This window comes from Sceloporus undulatus, chromosome 2, assembly GCF_019175285.1.
Source record: "Sceloporus undulatus isolate JIND9_A2432 ecotype Alabama chromosome 2, SceUnd_v1.1, whole genome shotgun sequence".
Taxonomy (NCBI): Eukaryota; Metazoa; Chordata; class Lepidosauria; order Squamata; family Phrynosomatidae; genus Sceloporus; species Sceloporus undulatus.
Window position 1 is genome coordinate 305,132,816 of NC_056523.1, and position 21,404 is coordinate 305,154,219.

General features: G+C 43.7%; 1 protein-coding gene across 2 annotated transcripts in view; it reads left to right on the forward strand.

Moving 5' to 3' along the window:
• FGF10 (fibroblast growth factor 10) overlaps positions 1-21,404 on the forward strand; it is a 138,332-nt gene that overhangs the window by 59,212 nt on the left and 57,716 nt on the right. The gene's annotated exons all lie outside the window — the stretch shown is intronic.

The window sequence follows — 21,404 nt, forward strand, 5'->3', positions numbered from 1 at the left end:
AGATTTCATAGAAAGATTAATGGCAAAAGTGTATTGGAACAGTTTTTTTCAGACTTCATTAATTGTTTTTCCCCTCCCTTGGCAGTCTCCAGTTCTCCCCCCCCCCCCCCCACAATTCCTTGACTTAGGAACATTATTTGTTCAGAAATCTTTCAGTATATAATGAATCTTAAGCTTTGATTCAAGCTAAAGGGGGCATAGGGAAGAAGGAAGAAGAGATTGAAAGAGAGGACAACAGCAAAAATGAATGATCTCCATAAATAATCTTAAAAGGGGAACACATAGGCGGGTTTACAGACCGCCCATTTGGGGTGGGCTGCACCCCCCCTTTCCCGGTGTTATCAGAGCCTCGGCTGCCAGACCGGCAGCCTCCGAGGCCCCGCCGCCGCTTTCCAGGCTGCGGGGAGCGGCAAAGGCCCCTTACCCGCAGCCTGGAAAGGGTTGTCCTTGGGGCTTCAGCCCCAAGAACACCCTGCGGCGGCGGGAGGAGGAGAAAGGGGCTGCCTTGCCCCTTTCTCCCTTTGCTTCGCTGGGTGCAGCCGTCTGAAGGCTGCGCCCAGCGACGCAAAGCGGTGCCACAAACCAGGAAGGAGCTCCGAAACGGAGCTCTTCCTGGTCCACACAAAGGGTGCACTAAGCACCCTGGCGCAGACTGAACGACATAACGTCACGCCACCCCGTATAGAGACGGCACGGTCGTGACGTCGTCATGGCGGCCCCTATGTGGAAGGGGAGCCGCCATTTTGTACAGACTCAGTCCGTACTAGGGTTAGGGGGGTGCGGAAGCACTGCACCTTCCTAACCCTAGTATGGACTGACCCCGTACTTCATGGCGGTTTGTAACCCGCCTATAGCTATATGATAAGTCTGCTCTGCCAGACATTTTTTAAAATTTATAATTGTAATATATACAAAGAAAAAAAATAAAGCAATAACAATACATTTCCTCCAAAAATATACTGATATTAATAATGTTACATTGATATCTTTCAAATCTGTGATGATCATTAGAAAAAACTTACATGAATCATTCTTCTACAGTGGTCACATGTTTGGTAAAGAAATTATTTCTACACACAAACATGTGGCCAATAAATGAATATCATTTGTATAAAAAGTACTAGAAGATTTTGGATTACTTACATTTTTTATATATTGAGTTAATGTATTGATTAAAACTAGAATCCATATTCTAGCTCTCCATTTCTTCATAGTGAATCACATATCCTTCCAAACCGAATTATTTCTAGCCTGGCAGCCAAACAATTGAATCTTAATTAGTAATTTAGAGTTATCATCAACAAACTAAGAGGACCCAGAACTGGAAAACTTTCAATAGCTGTCTTTTTATCTTAAAAGGTAAAGATATTCTCCATTGAACAAGGTTGTCAAGTCATGTCCAAACATAGGGGGTGGTGCCATCTCTGTTCTCGAAGCCAAAGAACCAGCATTGTCAGAGATTTCTCTGTGATCATGTGGCCAGCATGACTGCACAGAACACTATTTACCTTCCCACTGGAGTGGTACCTATTTATCTACTTGCATTTGCACGCTTTCGACTGCTAGGTTGGCAGAAGCTGGGACTAGTGATGGAGTTCACCCAATCATGCAGCACCCAGGCCTCAAACTGCCAACCTGCCAATCTTGCAATCAGAGTCAGCATCCTAACCACTTCAGTCACCACATCCCAGTGTTTATATCTTACCTATTTCTTTTAAATGATGAGGTAGGATGCAGTTGCTTAGTGGTTAAGATGCCAGTTTCTGATGATTGTAAGGTGTCGAGGGTGGTAGTTTGAGGCCCAAGCACTGAATGACAGATTGAGCTCCCATCACTAGTCCCAGCTCCTGCCAACCCATTCACCTGCAACTCTTGTGGATGTTTGTCTTCTTGCCTATAGAAATGGAGAACTTCACATGCACCAAGTGCAAGTTGGTAGCACTCTTGGAGGAGAAAGTGCAGCAGCTGGAGTCCAGATTAGCTTCACGCGCATATTAGGGAACAAGAGGATTTCCTGGACACAACAGAACTAACGATCTTGGATGAGTACCACGCAGAGGAAGATGCTAGGGTGGAGGAGGTCACTTCCCATAAACAGGAGGCAGACAGCTGGAGGAATGTCACACAGAGAAGTAAGCCAAGAAGGATTGTTCTGGGAGCTTGCAGCTAGAGAATCGATTTGAAGCTCTTTCCCTTATGGAGGATGAAGAAGAGCAGCATGGACAGACTTCAGAGACAGAGCAGGGGAGCCTGAGAGTTCCACCCGAGGGAACAGTTGCTGCTAAGCCTTGAGGAGGCATGTGGTCGTAGTGGGGGACTCCTGTGAGGGGTACAGAAGCAGGTGGAAGTGACCATGTTCTTCTGGGTTTGTTATACAGTGGAAAGGAGAAGTCAGGCAGAGTCAGACACGCATTGTAGACTTAGGAGAGCGAATTTCAGTAAACTTAGAGAAGTATTGAGGGCGATCCTGTGGTGTCAGAAATACTAAAAGATAAGGAGTTCAGACGGATGGGACTTTCTCAAAAGGGAGAACTGACAGGCACAATTTCAAACAGTTCCAGTGAGAAAGAAAAATCGGAGGTGTCTCAATAAACCAGGATGGATGACTGAGGAACTTTCAACTGAGTTAAGTTTTAAACGGAGCATTTATAAGAAATGGAAAAGGGGGGAAATCACAAAAAAGGAATTCAAAGAAATAGCAGGCATGTGTAGGGGTTAAAGTCAGAAAAGCTAAAGCACAGAATGAACTCAGACTTGCTAGAGAGGTTAAGAACACAAAAGGGCTTTTTTGGATATGTCTGCAGCAAAAGTAAGAAGAAGGAAATTCTAGGGCCACTGCGTCGAGAAGATGGCAAAATGTTTAAGAGAAGACAGAGAAAAGGCAGAATTACTCAATACAGGGCTCCCCCGGGTTACGAATTTAATTCGTTCCCGCGGCGCCATTCGTAACCCGAAAAGCATTCGCAAGCCGAAGCCCCATAGGCGCTAATAGCGAAAGCCGCGATTTGGTGCGAAAAAGAGCCGAAAAGCACCAAAATTTTTTTCGTAACCCAATAAATTCGTAACCCGGAACAGTTTTTTTTTAATGGATTTTTTTTCAAACCGCGGAAATTTCGTTAACGCAGCGCATTCTTATCCCGGGGTAAGCAGTGTACCTTCTTTGCCTCAGTCTTCCAGAAAAGGCAAAGGGTGCTCAACCTGAGGATAATGGAGCAGAGGACAGATTACGGGAATTTCAGCACAGAATTAGTAAAGAGATAGTAGAGGAATACCTGTTTAACCTAAATGAATTTAAGTTTCCAGGACCAGATGAACTCCATCCAGAGTATTAAAAGAACTGGCAAATGTAATATCGGAGCCATTGGCAATAATCTTTGAAAACTCCTGTGGAAACAGAGAAATCCCAGCAGATTGGAGGAGGGCAAATGAGTTGTCCCAATCTTCAAAAAGGGAAAAAAAAGAGGAACCCAACAAGTATCAGGGACGTACTAGGATTTTAGGAAGGGGGGGGTCCAGACTAAGTGCCACCATTATAATGGGGCTTGGAGTTGGCGGCGCAGCAGCACACACCATTCATTTTTCTAATGGAAGGGGGGGTTCCGCACCCCCAGATCCCCCCCCCGGTCATCCCTGCAAGTATCGTCCAGTTAGTCTGACTCAATACCAGGAAGATTCTAGAACAGATCATTAAACAAAAGTCTGTGAACATCTAGATGGCAATTCCATATCATAAAAACCCAACATGGGTTGCAAAGAAACAAGTCATGCCAGACAAATCTAATCTCTTTCTTGATAAAATTACCAGCTTGGTAGATGAAGGGAATGTCTGTGGATATAGTATATCTTGATTTCAGTAAGGCCTTTGACAAGGTTTCCCATGACATTCTTGCAAACAAGCTTGTAAAATGTGGGCTTGACAAGGTAACTGTTACATGGTTTGTAACTGGTTGACTGGCCGAAGCCAAAGGTGCTCAACAATGGCTCCTTTTCATTCCTGGAGGGAAGTGACCAGTGGGGTCCCACAGGGCTCTGTCCTGGGCCCAGTGCTATTCAACATCTCTATTAATGACTTGGAGACAGAATTGAGGGCATACTTATCAAATATGCAGATGACACCAAAACTAGGAGGAGTAGCTAATACCCCAGGGACAGGATCAATTCAAAATAACCTTAACAGATTAGAACGCTGGGCCAAAGCTAACAAATGAAATTCAACACGGAGAAATGTAAGTTAAGGTATTGCACTTAGGGCAGAAAAATAAAATGCACAGATATAGGATTGGGGACACCTGGCTGAATGAAACTATGTGTGAAAGGGATCTAGGAGTCCAAGTAGACCACAAGTTGAACATGAGTGAACAGTGTGATGCGGCAGTTAAAAAGGCCAATGCAATTTTAGGCTGCATGAATAAAAGTATAGTGTCTAGATCAAGAGAAGTAATAGTGCCACTGTATTCTGCTTTGGTCAGGCCCCACCTGGAATATTGTGTCCAGTTCTGGGCGCCACAATTCAAAAACGACATTGAGAAACTGGAGCGTGTCCAAAGGAGGGTGACTAAAATGGTGAAGGGTCTGTAAACCAAGTCCTATGAGGAACAAGTTAGGAACCTGGGGATGTTTAGCCTGGAGAAAAGAAGGTTAAGAGGTGATATGATAGCCCTGTTTAAATATTTGAAGGGATGTCATGTTGAGGAGGGAGCAAGCTTATTTTCTGCTGCTCCAGAGAACAGAACTTGGAACAATGGATGCAAGCTACAGGAAAAGAGATTCCACCTGAACATTAGGAGGAACTTCCTGACGGTAAGGGCTGTTTGACAGTGGAACCTTGGAGGTCTTTAAAAAGAAGCTGGATGGCCATCTGTCGGGTATGCTTTGATTTGGATTTCCTGCATGGCAGGGGGTTGGACTGGATGGCCTTAGTGGTCTCTTCCAACTCTACGATTCTAGTAGTTTGAAAGCATGCCAATGCAAGCATTATTATTATTATTATTAACCTTTATTTATAAAGCTCTGTAAATGTACCCAGCGCTGTACATACAGTCTTTTTAATTAGACGGTTCCCTGCCCTCAGGCTTACAATCTAAAAAGACATGACATAAAAGGAGAAGGGAAAGGTGGTGGGGCTAGTAGGCTAATACATAAAACATACATAGCAATACAGGAAATGGTTCGATAAAACAGGCACCAAAAGAACATCAAATAGCAAGCGACAATTGTGCAATGCCTGGGAATACTTCTCTGAACAGGATGGTCTTCAACTTTGTTTTGAAGCTGGTTAAAGAAGTGATGGCCCTTGCTTGTGGGGGAAGAAGGTTCCAGGAGCGAGGGGCAGCGAGTGAAAAGGGGCTAATCCGAGATGGGGCAGAGGAAATCCTGGGCTGGGACAGCAGACCTTGACTACCAGAACGGAGGGCCCTGGTGGGAAGGTGAGGAGAAAGAAGCTCTGATAAGTAAGGAGGAGCCAGCCCATGTAGGGCTTTAAACGTCGACAGCAGGAGCTTGTTCTGAATACGGAAAGGGAGGGGGAGCCAGTGAAGGGATGCCAACACAGGAGAGATGTGGTCAGAGCGGTGGGCGGATGTGATAATGTGTGCAGCTGAATGTTGTACAGAGATTAAAGGACGGAGGTGAGAAAGAGGAAGCCCAGCCAGGAGGACGTTACAGTAATCAAGTCGTGAGACCATTAGGGCATGGACCAGGATCTTGGCAGTAGAGGCGGAGAGATACGGTCGGATTTTAGCAATATTGTACAAAAAGAATCTACAAGCCTTGGCTGTGGTCTGGATCTGAGGGATTCACGATAGAGAAGAATCAAAGATAAAACCAAGACTGCGGACTTGCTGGACTGGTTGAATACAAATGTCGTCCACAGAGACAGAAAAGGAGTGTTGAAGGGTGGGCTTAGGAGGAAAGACAAGAAGCTCCGTCTTGGACGTGTTGAGCTTCAAATGCCGATGGCGCATCCACTGCGAGACAGTTGTGAGACATGATGAAACTTGCTGTTCAAGCCTTGGAGAAAAGTCGGGGGTGGAAAGATACAACTGGGTGTCATCGGCATACACATGGTAGGAAAAACCAAAAGAGCTAATGAGTTTACCTAAGGACAGTGTGTAGAGAGAAAACAGAAGGGGACCCAGAACAGAGCCCTGGGGAACTCCAACAGATAAGGGAACAGGAGATGAAGTCTGACCACCTGCGACCACTGCAAAAGTTCTGCCAGACAAATAAGATCTAAACCAGTCAAGAACAGAGTCTGAGAACCCAAGGTCAGAAAGTATATCAACTAGAAGAGAGTGATCAACGGTGTCAAAGGCTGCAGACAGATCAAGAAGGATGAGAACAGAGTAAAGGCCATTTGCCTTGGCCAGTAAAAGATCGTTAGATAAATAGTAGATAAATAGTTACCACCACATGAGCACTGGAGTCATCATTGGACAATGCTTAGCTCTTCTGCTTAATAGCAGAGATGAGCACTGCCCCCTCAGTTACAACTAGACATTCATGTCAAGGGGAAACCTTTATCTTTATTTTACCTACAGTATTGGTATTACCGTATTTTCCGGCGTATAAGACGACTTTTGAACCCCTTTAAATCTTCTGAAAAGTTGGGGGTCGTCATATATGCCCTGTATAAGGAGGCCGGAGGGAAACTCTATGGGCCGGCGCGCGCGCCCAATGCTGACTCTCCAAAGCCTCGGAGGAGGCCAGAGTGCGGCTCCATGGGTCAGCGTGAGCCCGCCCAGCGCCGGCCTTCCGAGGCCTCAGAGGCCAGAGGCCGGCTCCATGGGTCGGCGCAACCCTGCCCAGCACTGGCCTTCCGAGGCCTCGGAGGCCGGAGGCTAGCCCCATGGGGTGGCGGGCGCGCACCCAGCTCCAGCCTTCCGAGGCTTCAAAGGCTGGCTCCATGGGCCAGCGCGACCCCACCCAGCACCGGCCTTCCAAGGCCTCGGAGGCCGGAGGCTAGCCCCATGGGGTGGCGGGCGCGTGCCCAGCACCGGCCTTCCGAAGCCTCGGAGGCCAGAGGCTGGCTCCATGGGCCGGCGCAACCCCACCCAGCACCGGCCTTCTGAGGCCTTGGAGGCTGGAGGCCAGCCCCATGGGGAGGCGGGTGCGCGCCCAGCGCTGGCCTTCCGAGGCCTCGGAGGCTTGCTCGAAGGGGCGGCGCGAGCACGCCCAGCGCCGGCCTTCTGAAGTGTCGGAGGCCGGCCCTATGGAGTGGCGGCCTTCAGAGGCCTCGGGTGGTCTTGTACGGCGAGTATATGGTAAACTCTATATTTTTATTTAAATAGTTGGGGGGTCGTCTTATACGCCCCGTTGCCTTATACACCGGAAAATACGGTATTTCTCAACACCTATTGATCACAATTAATTGTAGCCAACCAATCAGGATCCAAATCATTTCAGAGCAGCTAAGAAATACAGTGGACCCTTGTTATACACTGGGGTTTGGTTCCAAGATCCCCTGTGGCTAACAAAATCCGTGTATGCTCAAGTCCCATTAAATATAATGACATAGCAAAATTGTGTCCCTGATAAAAGATGGAAAATCAAGGTTTGATATTTGAAATTTATACCTTTATTTTTGAACAGTTTAAAACCGTGGATGCTTGAATCAATGTATTAAAAAATCTGTGTACAAGAAGGCCCGACTGTAATGTCAAGATACCCTATGTGTGTTACTTTAACAAATATACTATATCTAAATCTAACCTCACATCACCTCTGTAACAGAAATTTCAGGAAACTTAGATTTCTAGGATTGTCAGATCAATAGGATTAGCAAGAGGACCTAGTAATTGAAAATCCATAAGTTTATTTCCAGTTGTCGACAAAGGAAAACATTGAACTCAGTGGAATTCAAGTTCCAAAAAGCTGAGAACCCCGAACAAGACAAAATGGCTCTTTTTATATTATTCAAGACAAAGAAGCTTCTTCAATACACCTGATTGGCTATTACAATTTAAACATATAGAATTCTTACAATCAGAACAGAAATACATGCATACATTAAAACTGCATCATCACTATTTACCCCTCCTGTAGGAATTCAGTGGAATTCATCCTAACCTTGCTTCTGAATGTCAACTATGTATCCTTATCTCAGTAGTTTATGTTATGTCTTTCTACTGGTGCCAGCTTCCATCTAGGTCAAGATGCACTCACTATTCCTTTCCTCTAGTAACTCCAAGCCTTTATTTCAAAAACTATCTCTCTGGCTGTCAAAGGTGACTCCATCTTTCTATAGTTTTTATATTTCAAAAAGGAATTTCCACCACACCTCAACCTCTCTACCTGTGAACATCGTCAGCTAAAGATGTTCACAAGTACAGAGCTTGAGGTGATGTGAAGTAATCCTTAAATTGATCTCTGCTGGCTTATTAATACATGCAGATTGCCATTTAATGGTTCAGTCATGGCTAAACAATGAGGTACAAGTGCCATGGTACTTGAACCAACAATGTTTTGTGGTGTGGATACAAAAAAACCCATCCCATTCATATTTGCAGATATTTATCACTCTCTAATAGATTGTTTGGGAACTGTAGATGCAAAAGTGGGTTTTAAATTAGTTAAATCCATACTAAGGCCAGAAATGCATAGGCCAAAAGAGCAGCTTTCAGCTGCTTTGGGGCATGGTGTTCAGACAATGCATATACCCAAAGCAGCTGGAAGTCGCTCTGGCACTGTAATCTGGTCCTTTGGACCAGATCAAAAAGGAACTAGAATAATCTGCCTCCTGGCAGCAGCCATCTTGGGGCCATGGTGGTGGCCCACTTTGGAAGCAGGTCATGCAGTTGCCATGGTCCCACTGTGATTGTTGTGAGATTGCAGCTGGAGCGGCTCTGCCATCTGCTTCACCCCCAAATTAATGTTGTGATGCTTCCATGTTCTCCAGCCAGAAAAATAAAAATCAGCTTCATGGATTTCAAACGTAATTGCACATTTTGCTCATTTAAAAGACAGAAGTACTAATTAATGCAACAACATTGTGCATGCCTGGGTCATTGTGTTGCATGTTTACTTGAAAGTAAGCTCAATCAAGTATGCCACAAACCTGCATTTGCAAGACTGGAGCAGTGCTGTTGGTAACCTGGTGAATCATTCATAATGGCCATTACTCCAAATTTGACAACAATAAAACTCCATTATGTTCAGTGGAGTTTATTTCCAGGTTAGTGTGCATAGGATACCAAATTCATGCAATAATATATACTATAACTTCTGCTTTTGTGATTCATTTATCTTTATTTTGATTACCAACCCATGAAATAATGAGACCACAAACAGTATTTGAGATAAAATATGGGCAACTTTATTTAAACTTTTATATATTTAAACTTATTTCTTGAGAAATGCAACAAAAGGAGCAACCTAATGTGGGACCAGCTGAAATTATTCATCCATTCTAGACCTCCTCCACAGCTTCCCTTGGGCAAAGCACCTGAGCTCTGGGGAGAATCCAAAAATTAGGTTGCTCCCCAGCTAGTCAACTACTGGAAGACTGACCAGAGGATCCAAAACCCAAGCCACACAACTGATGACGGCAAGATCCTGGCCAGCCTCAAGAATAATCTCCTTCCTCACCCCCTAGTCACTGGACATATGGGAACAGTTCCAGAGTTATATCCTTCACCAACCATAATATTTGTAACTCTGCTTCCTATTCGGCACCTTATCTTCACTGCCAATAGTATGCTGCAGTAAAAAAAATAGTTGTGTTTTGCTGCTTTAGAATTGTTTTTCTGATTATTGATTTAGCATTTTTCGGGTACTTTTAAAATTTTGACTTTTTTTTCTATCTGAAATTGAGTTGTGCTTGCTGATATACAAATTAAAATTACCATAGAAAGCAGATCAAGGATGTAATTCCTCAGGTGTCTTATTCACAAATGGGAAAATCAGAAACATCAAAATTGTGTTCCTCACCTGCGGGACAGTGAAGTTTTTGCTGCCTCCTTGCACAGACCTCTAAAAACCCCAAAAGCTTTGGACATATGTTTATTTCTTTTTGGTCAATCATCTAGTTCATCTGCACTTTTTGTCTCTTGAGTGTTTTGCTTGACAAAGGCAAAAAAAAAAAAAAAACCCTAGTTTTTTTTAAAGAGACACTGGACAAAATGCTGAATACTGAATGAGGAAAAAGTGTTTATTACCTACTTACTTGCACTGGAATCAAGAAATCAAGGTCTAGCTAATTTTCAACAGGGCATCAAGCTACCTCAAGAAGAGGAATGGCAACCCAGTTACCGTAAACCAGGGGTTGGCAACCTCCGGCCTGTGGGCCGGATGCGGCCTGCCGAGGCCTTTTCACCGGCCCCGGCGCGGTCCTGCCGCCGATTGCTGCCCTGCTTCCGTGCCGCTCTGGGCGGCATGACGGGAAAGGCCGCGCGAGACTTCACCACCATTTAAAAAAACAAAATGGCGGCGGGCCTCTAGGAGGCCCGTTGTGGTCGCCAGGGCCCTGCAACAGGGCTCTGGCGGTGGCAGCAGGCCTCTAGGAGGCCCGGTGTGATCTCCAGAGCCCTGTTGGAGGGCCCCGGCAGTGGCAGCGGGCCTCTATGAGGCCCATTGCAGTCGCCGGGCCCCTTCAACAGGGCTCTGGTGGCGGCGGCAGGCCTCTAGGAGGCCTGGTGCAATCTCTGGAGCCCTGTTGGAGGGCTCCGGCAGCGCCAGCGGGCCTCTAGGAGGCCCGTTGCAGTCGCCGGGCCCCTCCAACAGAGCTCTGGCAGCAGCAGTGGGCCTCTAGGAGGCCCGGTGCGATCACCGGAGCCCTGTTGGAGGGCCCCAGCAGCGGCAGCGGGCCTCTAGGACTTTTTTGCCAGCCTCTGACGGGGCCTCGGGGCCCCGTCAGTGCTGGAGGCCTCCTCCTGGCCCCCGGAGGGTGGAAGCTCCGCCCCCTGGCATGCAGCCCCCGGTGGGTTGAAGTTCCCCCCCCGGCTTCGGCCCCCCCAGTTGTCTGAGGACAGCAACCCAGCCCCCCGGCTCAAAAAGGTTGCTTACCCCTGCCGTAAACAGTGAATTATTCTCTGTTGCAATACTCAGTTTCTGGACATTCCTAGAGAAGTGCAATGCTGTTTCTGTCTCTTACAAGTACCTGCACAATAGATCCTAAGGCCCAATTTTTGATTTAATTACTTCTTCATCTATTTCTTATAAGCAGAGCTTGGAAGAGTTATGTTTTTGCACTAGAACTCCCTAAACCCTTCATCCAGCATGGCCACCAAGTATAGTGATTCTGGGGATTGTGAGACTTATAGTCTTAAAAAAAATCAAACTGTTCTCATTAGTGTATAGAACCTGAAAGAAAATAAGGCTGCAGTCCAATACAAAAAAATATGGGAGTAATCTACTAGTTTAATCTACTAAAAGGAATCAGAGTTACTTCCTGCATAGGCAAGCATAGAATTTCACTACTTAAATAACACTACTAAGTTATGGTCTGTTTGTGGAATACTGTCAGCAGTTTTGAACTCAGACTAAAAGTAGCTTTTGTCCCAATGATGAATTATATTTACAATAGATAATATAAGCAGACTAAAAGTAGCTCTTGTGAAGACATACAATATGGTGTGGGTGTAAGTGTATGAAATACATATGAAATATTAATATGGTGACATATTTTATGCCAGAACAAGCATTTGTCATTTTTGTCATCTCTACTATTTGTATACCTTCATAATACGAATGTTTCCAGCCCTAACCCACAACCATCATTAAGCGGTTGTGGTAATTGGAAACTATAACTTGTTTGCTCCCAAATAAATCTATGTTAGATAATCGAAAGATATATTTGAACTCCAATTATTTACAAACCAGATCTGGAAGTGTCCAATCCTGATTTCTTCACTATTTATATATTTGTTGTTGTGTGCGTTCAAGTCATTTTCAACTTATGGCAAACCCAAGGTAATGCTATAATGGGGCTTTCTTGGCAAGATTTGTCCAGAGGGGATATGCCATGGCCATCTGAGGCTGAGAGAGTGTAAATTGTCCAAGGTCTTCCAGTGGGTTTCCATTGCCAAGCATTGGATTTAAACCTGGTCTCCAATGCTCAAATAACATCACACCAGCTCTCACATTTATATATTTGTAGCATAATATATATATATTATACATCATGTACATGCATACACACAGAGGGATGACATAATATACAATATATATCATAAATGTATATATTTATGTGCCCATAATTTAGCTCAATCAGTGTTTGACAATATCACATTTGCAGTAATTTTCATAAATGTGCAATGGGCAGAATTATACTGAAGAACAGGAAGGATCTAATTCTGTCAATAATGTGAACTTTTTTATTATGTGAATCCATTCCACACTCTGAACTGTCAGTTTACATCAGTTAATGTAAGTTTCACATTTTCTATTACTGACTTGCATATTACTTTTTATTATTGGAAGACAGAACTTTCCACTTTTGAAAAAATAAAGATAAATCAAGCTGTTCATAGACCAGTCAGTTATCAAATGCATTTTTACTGTCTCATGTAAGTGCTGTTTCTTGCAAAATGTAGAATAGAGAAAAAATATTTTAGCAAAATTTAGTTCAGTCATAATTTCTACAAACACATTTTTCCTGTCTAAATCCACCTAACTTTCTGTTTCAGGAGAGTTTTTTTTAAAAAATTGATAGATGTGTTTTCCTATTGTGACAGATCTTTCTAATATAATATTTCCTGGGGCCAGCATGTGCAATTTTATCTGTTCATCACTTTTCCTGACAGATGTATCAACAGGGGATACTCTCAGCAAACCGACTTTTAAGTATGTCATGGGTAGAGCATTCACCATTACAACTGATGTATGCAGATAATGGACACCACATGGTTGGTTTATAGAAAAAAAAATCTGCCTTTTGTGTCTGGCTTTAATCATTCACTAATCCATGAAATGTTGCAATCTTGGATTGGAAGAGCCATTACACTCTTCTGTAGAATACAACTGTGGATTATAGGTGAAACTGCATTAAGAGGCTGCAGAAGTTAATTATGCCTGAAAGTTTCCAGTGCTATCTACATCAGCTGACACTCTTAGAAAGCTATGTAAACAACATGGGAGCCCATATTAGCAGAGTGGGAAATCAAGTTCATTTTTTAAAAATCTACAATATCTTTGAGAGTTTTCCCAGGTTCTACCCCCGACCACACAATGACTCTCTCCAGCTGCCTGAGTTTGGAAAATGGCTGATAGAGTCTGGGATTTGTAGCTCAGAAAAGTAACTTTTTAAAATTCTACTTATAAAAGAGCAAAATGCATCATATAGCTAATAAGAATACAGAATCTGGCACTCAACATTACCTTCTGATTCTTGACCCTATCCTCCCACCATCACCCGCTATAGAATTATTTTCTTTTTTCCTATTTTTTCCTCATCAGTTGTTCCATTTTCATTCTTTTTCTTCTTTCCTCTTTGAGCCTCTAATCTTCCCTTTTTATTCAGCCAGGTAGCAAGGCTGAGTAAGAGGAATTCAGGCTTCTTGATGGTACTGGGGAGGAGGAGGAGGAGGAGGAGGAGGAGGAGGAATAGAGGCAGAGGTTAAAATGTTGTTTTTATTTCAGAAAACATGAAGTATGTCCCTCAGAAATGTGAGACTTTTTTTTTCATCCTCCTTTGAGGAATGGATGAAAGAGTGTCCTAAAATATATGCATTAATGAATTAGACATATTCATTTAATTGTTTAATACACACTGTCCAATGTTGGTGGTGGGAAAATCCTCTGAAATGTTAAAGCACTGGATGACTGCCTTTCCCTTTCTCCTTCTTTTAATGGTTCATACCTCATCTACCCCTACCTTTCTGCTATCCATCTTTTCTTAACAGTAGACAACCATGTTTATCACACAAATATTTGAACATGTTACTAATATGTAACTAACACACAACTACAAGTTATGCAGCCATCTGTATAGCAACACTGGAAATGAAGTTACTCTATCAGAATGTTTAAATGATTAGCTTAAAATATGTGTGACCCCTAATTCATGAAACATTTTTATCAATAAGTATTTAAAATTCCTTTTTTAAATTGTGATATTAATGTTATTTTTAACAGTGCAAGAGGAATATAGCTATAAGAGGTCTTATTACATAAAAATGGAGATCTTTCCAAGTACAGCTGTACATGTTTTATCATATTCAAAGCAAACTTCACGAAACAGTTAATATGAGAAATTATACATAGAGCAGGTGAAGAAAAGATTTAAGTCTGTTCCTAATATTTAAACTGTTCTTAGCACTTAAATCTGTCCCTAATCTATGCCTTGGCCAAGTAGCTGGCAAAAGGCCTTCTCTCCATATACTACCATTGCTGTTGCCTCTGCAGAAAAAAGCAGCCAGCATCTGATGGACTTAATACCCGCCCTCAGTGCCATTCTCTTTTCTTTATACATATCATGTCTTATTTGGATGGTAGGTCTAAAAGCAGGGAACTATAAAATTAATTATTTATAAGCCACCCCAGGAGTCGTTCAAGCTGAATACTGACATAGAATCATAGCGTTGGCAGAAAGAGGACCCACAAGGACCATCCAGTCCAACCTGCTGCCATGCAGGAAATCTCAATCAAAGCATCCCTGACAGGGCCATCCAGCCTCTGTTAAAAACCTCTAAAGAAGGAGACTCCACTACACTCCAAGGGAGTTGTTTCCACTGTTGAACAGCCCTTCTGTCAGGAAGTTCCTCTTAATGTTGAGGTGGATTTCTTTTCCTAGAGCTTGCATCCATCGCTCCGGGTCCTAGCAGCAGAAAACAAGCTTGCTCCTCCTCAAGTGACATCCGCCCAAACATTTAAACAGGGCTATCATATCACCTCTTACCTTCTCTTTTCCAGCTCCCTAAGTCATTCTCATAGGGCATGGTTTCCAGACCCTTCACCATTTTAGTCACCCTCCTTGGACACGCTCCAGTTTTTCAGCATCCTTTTAAATTGTGTGCCCAGAACTGGACACAATATTCCAGTGGGCCTGACCAGAGCAGAATAGAGTAGCACTTTGCTTTCTTGATCTAGACACATACATCTATGAGCAGCTAAAATCGCATTGGCCTTGTTATGCTGCCGCATCACACTGTTGAGTCATGTTCAATTTGTGGTCTACTTGGACTCTCAGATCCCTTTCACATGTAGTCTCATTCAGCCAGGTGTCCCCCATCCTATATCTGTGCATTTCATTTTCTGCCCTCCGGCAGTACCTTACATTTCTCCATGTTGAAATTCTTTGTTAGCTTGGCCCAGCTTTCTAATCTATAAGGTTATTTTGATTTTGATCCTGTCCTCTGGGGTATTAGCTACTCCTCCTAGTTTTGGTGTCATCTGCAGATTTGATAGTATGCCCTCAATTCTGTCATCCAAGTCATTGATAGAGATGTTGAATAGCACTTGGACCAGGACAGACCCCTGTGGGCCCCATTGGTCACTTCTCTCCAGGTGAAAAAGGACCTTGTTGAGACCTTTGGGTTTGTACGTCAACCAATTACAAATCCATGTACAGTTACTTTGTCCTAGCCCACATTTCAAGCTTGTTTGCAAGAATGTCATGGGGAAACCGTTTACATATAAGTACTCTAAAGAAGAAGATATAAAATAAAATAAAACAGAGTTATCACTGACCTTTCCGAGATTTGAAAGCAATTTGAAAGGGGATGCAGATATCACATATTTCAAACTTGTGTCAAAGTCAAATAATTTTTATTATTTTCTGCGTCCTGTGGGAGAAAACAAATATTTTGGCCATTTGCACAGATGAAGTGTTCTTCACCAGATGAAGGAATTATTCCATGCAGAATGACATGGGTTTACTGTGCCACAAACACACTACCTTCAGACACATACATATACACATGCATACACATAAACACACACTTTGTAATAAATATTGTGTATCTCCTCCGAATGAATGCTTGGAGAGGTAATGGGACGACTGAAGAAGAAATACAATTGTAACTGAATCCAGACAAGACAGAGATCCTTACTATTAAGGGTCCTAATCTGGGTTGAGTTTGCCAATCAGTTCTGGATGGGGTTACACTCCAATGTTAGCCCAATAGATTTTACAGTCAGGAATGTTTTACTATCAGCTTTGGCTCTTACAACCATTCCTAAAGCTGGAGGACTAAGATCATACTGATGCACTGGCAGATGATCATAAAAATGTGCGTTTGCTAATGGATTATTGGCGGTTATAAACCGCCATGAAAGTACGGAGTCAGTCCGTACTAGGGTTAGGAAGGTGCGGTGCTTCCACACACCCTAACCCTAGTACGGACGAGTCCGTACAAAAATGGCAGCTCCCCTTCCACATGGGGGCCGCCATGATGACGTCACGACCGGCTGCCTCTATACGGGGCGGCGCGGATGTGACGTCGTCGGTCCGCGCCAGGGCGCTTAGTGTGCCCTTTGCGCGGACCGGAAGGAGCTCCGTTTCGGAGGCTCCTTCCTGGTTTGCGGTGCCGCTTTGCGTCGCTGGGCACAGCCTTCAACGGCTGCGGCCCAGCGAAGCAGGGAGAAAGGGGCCAAGCGGCCCCTTTCTCTCCTCCCCGCCGCCGCGGGGTGTCCTCTTGGGCTTGAAGCCCCAAGGACACCCCTTTTCAGGCTGCGGGGAAGGGGCCTTTTACCGCTTTTCCCCGCAGCTGAAAATGGCAGATCGGGGCCTCAGCGGCTGCGTTTCTAACAGCTGAGGCCCCATACACCCGGGGAAAGGGGCAGGTCAGCCCCGCCCCAATGGCCAGTCTGAAACCCACCACTCAGTGCAACAAAAGACATGTTTTATTTATTTATTTATTTTTAATAAACAAAACAATTTTATGACCGCCTCCCTTGGGAAGAGAATGGAAGTGTTGCAAGGGCACACAAAGAGGTAAGCAGAAAGCTGCTTGTCTACCCCTTCATCTCGGCTTACATTTGTAATGTGACAAGGCTCATAAAATGTTGAAATGTTTTTATGTGTTTTAATCTGTTGTAACCCACCTCGACACTTGGGAAGAGGTGGGTAAGAAATAAAGGCTAATAGAGATAGACAGATAGATAGATAGATAGATAGATAGATAGATAGATAGATAGATAGATAGATAGATAGACGTAAAAACTGTAATAAGAGAAATGGCAAAAAACAAGTCACCAGGAGCAGATGATATTCCAATTGAGCTGCTGCAATTCACATTGACAGAGTCAACTATAGTGCTAACTAGCATATGTCAACAGATATGGAAAATAAAACGATGGCCAACAGACTGGAAACAATCAATATACATCCCCATCCACAAAAAAGAAGACACAAAAGATTGCAGCAACTATAGAACCAGAGCACTAAAATCCCATGCAAGCAGAATTATGCTCAAGATTCTACAACATAAGACTCCAAACATACATGGAGAGAGAAATCCCAGAGGTCCAAGCAGGGTTCAGGAAAAGAAGAAGCACTAGGGACCATATTGCCTCCAGTGTGCCAAAAATTCCAGAAGAAAATAAGCATGTGCTTTATAGACTATAGCAAAGCATTTGACTGCCCTTAAAGACATGGGAGTGCCAAGACATCTGATAGTCTTGATGAGACTATCAGTTGGGAACAACAGCAGCACTCACCTGAGAGACAGCCAGCCACGATTCTGACCTTCCCCCCCCCCCCCCCCTCAATACTGGGACTTTTGAAAGAGCAGCCGACCAGCAGTGAGAGGGGTGTGGCCAGAGCAACACCTGGAACACCAAGCAGAGGCCTCTTAGCCACTCCTCTTTCTACCATCCTCAGCAGCTGAGACGTCGGGCAGAGGCTTCCAAAGTCATCCTTCCTTATCTATTAGATTCCTCTTGTCTTCTGGTGGTCAGGCAATGTTATCAAGCACTGTCTGCTTTTATTTTTCTGTTCTTGTCATTGCTACATTTTCTCCTGTTGATTACTGGATATTCAAACCTTTCCTTCCCATGGCTCCACGCATTTCTCCTAATGTGTTCCCTATTCGACCCCTCCCTATCTCCCAGCTTCCATTTTTTTGTTCAGTTTGGAACTGTCGCTCTGTTGCTCCAAAAGCAACAGTAATTCACGATCTTTTTCTTTCTAGATCATTTCATCTTCTTGCTCTTACCAAAACCTAGTTCTGGCCCATGACACTGCTACCTCCGCCGCCCTTTCCTTTGGCGGTCTTTCTTTCACCCACACTAGCCGCCCTGAGGGTTGAGGAGGAGGGGTCGGTATCTTATTATCTAATTCTTGCCAGTTTCAAGTTCTTTCTTTCCCCCCTAGCTATTGTTTTTCTTTGATTGAGTCTCACTCTATTAGACTCTTTTTTCCGCTGCAGGTGGCAGTCATCTATCGCCCCCCTTGCCCTGCTAACCAGTCTTGGCTGACATTTTTTCTATTGGATGCAGTACCCACTTTGATCCTAGGTGACTTTAATATCCACCTTGACAATCCCAAGTATCCTTCAACCTCGTGCTTCAGCTCCCTTTTAGCTTCTTTTGGTCTCCAACCTCATTCTAACTCTTCAACCCATTCTCTTGGTCACTGCCTTGACTTAGTTCTTGCTGCTAAGTCTGTCGTTTCTGACTACTTGACATCTGATTTTCCATTGTCTGATCATCATCTAATTTCTTTTACTCTTACTTATATCCCACCTCCTCATCATACTACTCATTATTTTCGTGATCTTCAGTCTGTTAACTGTGACCATCTCTGTCAGTCCTTGGATTCATCTCTCTCTTGGGGACTCTGCTGACTCAGTGATGTCTTTATTTAACTCTACTCTTTCTTCAACTTTTGACAGCTTTGCCCTTGTTTCTGTGCACGTGTCTTCCTCTACAAATAGGCCTCAGCCCTGGCTTACTCCCATTGTTAGGTTCCTCCGGTCCTGCTCTCGAGCAGCCAAACGTCTTAGGAAACAGTCCCGGGAGTGGGCCAATTTTACTCATTTTAAATTTGTCCTTTTATCCTTCTCACGCGCCCTGTCTATGGCAAAACATAACTACTTTAAATCATTGATCTGCACCAATGAGAGGTGCTCCTTGCTAAAACCTTCCTCTCCCCCTGTCTCTTCATTATTTTCCCCTACCAACTTTGCCAACTACTTCATTACTAAGATCACCACTATCCGATCTGAGATAGTTCTTCCTGATTTGTCTTCTATCACTAATCTTCTGGTACCTTCAACTAAAAATTTCTCTGTTTCCTCCTGTTTCTTTGGACAAACTCTCTACACTTCTGAACTCTTCCAAACCTGCAGCCTGTTCTCTTGATCCAATTCCCTCTTGCCTTCTAATCTCTATAGCTCCTTCTTTCCTCCACTCCCCTCACTTCTCTTTCTCTTTAATCTCTCTCTTTCTACGGGCTCCTTTCCTCCAGACTTTAAACATGCTCTCGTTTCCCCAATTCTGAAAAAAATCTTCTCTTGACCCCTCTCCTTTGTCCAGCTATCGTCCAATTTCTCTTCTTCCTTTTCTTTCTAAGATTTTGGAACAGGTCATTTATTCTCACTGTCTTGAGTTTCTCGAAGCCAACTCCATTCTAGATTCATTTCAGTCTGGTTTCTGCCCATGGCATTCCACAGAAACGGCCCTCACAAAGATCTCTAATGATCTTGATTTTTTGGCACCCTTCGACACTGTGGATCACTGTATTTTAGTTGATATACTTTCTGACCTCGGGTTCTCGAACTCTGTTCTTGACTGTTTCAAATCTTATTTGTCAGACAGATCTTTTGCAATGGTCATGGGTGGTCAGACTTCATTCTCTGTTCCCCTATCTGTTGGAGTTCCTCAGGGCTCTGTTTTGGGTCCCCTACTGTTCTCTCTCTACACATTGTCTCTAGGAAAACTTATCAGCTCCTTTGGTTTTTCCTATCGTCTGTACACCAATGACACTCAGCTGTATCTTTCCACCCCTGACCTTTCTCCAAGTCTTGAACTGCAAGTTTCATCTTGTTTCACAGATGTCTCTCAGTGGATGCGTCATCGGTGTTTGAAGCTCAACATGTCCAAGATGGAGCTTCTTGTCTTTCCAATTAAGTCCTCTCTTCAATACTCCTTTTCTGTTTCTGCTGACAACACCTCTATTCAACCGGTCCAGGAAGCCCACAGTCTTGGTTTCACTTTTGATTCCTCTCTGTCTTTCATCCCCCACATCCAGGCCACAGCCAAAGCCTGTGGATTCTTTCTTTACAACATTGCCAAAATCCATCCATTTATCTCGGCCTCTACCACCAAGACTCTGGTCCATGCTCTGGTGGTCTCCCAACTAGATTACTGCAACCTCCTTCTGGGAGGACTTCCTCTTTCTCATCTTCGTCCTTTAATTTCCATTCAGCATTTAACGGCACACATCATTACATCCGCTTTCCGCTTTGACTATGTTTCTCCTTTATTATCATCCCTTCACTGGCTCCTCTTTCCCTTCCGTATTCAGTATTAGCTTCTGTTGTTGACCTTTAAAGCTCGGCATGGGCTGGCCCCTCTTTATTTATCTGAACTTCTTTCTCTTTACATTCCCACTCATATCCTCTGTTCTAGTAGTCTAGGTCTGCTGTCCCAGCCTAGGTTTTCCACTGCTCCATCCTGGATTCATCCCTTCTCACTTGCTGCTCCTCACTCCTGGAACCATCTTCCCCCACAAACACAGGTCATCACTTCTTTGACCACTTTTAAATCTGAGTTGAAGACTAGCCTGTTCAGGGAAGGGTTCCCAGGCACTGTGTTATTATCTATCTGATTTTTGATCAGATAGTTGGTGCTGATGTTTTTAATTGTTGCTACCTTATTTTAACCAATTCTATTTTATATTATTACCTATTGTTTTATATGTTTTTTGTAGATTGTACGCCATTGGCAGGTTTTATTTTTATTGATTTGATCATTTGTATGTATAGCGCTGTGTACATTTACAGTGCTTTAGAAATAAACTATAATAATAATAATGAGGAATCTGTTCTGAGGACAAGAGGCTACTGTCAGAGATTAGAACACGGAATAATGGTTGCAAACTGCAGGAAAAGAGATTCCACCTCAGCTTTAGGAGGAACTTCCTGACAGTAAGGGCTGTTCGACAATGGAACAAACTCCCTCAGAGTGTAGTGGAGTCTTCTTTCTTTGAGGTCTTTAAACAGGGGCTGGATGGACATCTGTCAGGGATGCTTTGATTTAGATTTCCTGCATGGCAGAATGGGGTTGGACTGGATGGCCCTTGCGGTCTCTTCCAACTCTATGACTCTATGAACAGAACAAGGAGAAACAGAATGGTTCCCAATTGGCAAAGGAGTCAGACAAGACTGCATCTTATCATCCTACTTGTTCAACTTATATGCAGAACATATTGTATGAAAAGCATGCTAGGACACAGAAGGAGGAGGAGTGGAAATAGGAGGAAGGAATATCAGCAATCTGAGATTTGCAGATGACACCATAATACT